Raw genomic sequence first — 470 nt, 5'->3', positions numbered from 1 at the left:
GTGCGTGACTACAACATGAACCAATTTTCATTTTATTTGATACCAGGATTTACTTGAATGATTTTAATAGTTCATTATATTTATTACAACAATCTCATTTCATTCACATCATTAACATAATCATCCTAATTCGTTTATGTATAATAACATCTTTGTTTGAAACCATGGGCATATTAACAACGACATGACTTACCCACCACTGAACTGATCTTCGAAAACCCTAGTACCCATCTGTGGGATCAAAAGGCCCTGAACTCTGCTTGCCTTTTCCCACTGTCTATGCATTTCCTTCGTGTTCTTTCTACTCTATCTCAAAATTCTTTATTTGACGGCCATACTTATCAATGAACTATGATATTGGAAGTGAAATTACACGTAAACACGGAAGAATAAAAAAAAGGATAGAGAAATTTAAGAAATAAACAAACGAACGTAAGCACTGCTCAATACAAAAGTGAATAGATAAACTG

Source organism: Penaeus monodon, chromosome 21, assembly GCF_015228065.2.
Source record: "Penaeus monodon isolate SGIC_2016 chromosome 21, NSTDA_Pmon_1, whole genome shotgun sequence".
In the NCBI taxonomy this organism is placed as follows: Eukaryota; Metazoa; Arthropoda; class Malacostraca; order Decapoda; family Penaeidae; genus Penaeus; species Penaeus monodon.
Note: the sequence above shows the minus strand (reverse complement) of the source record.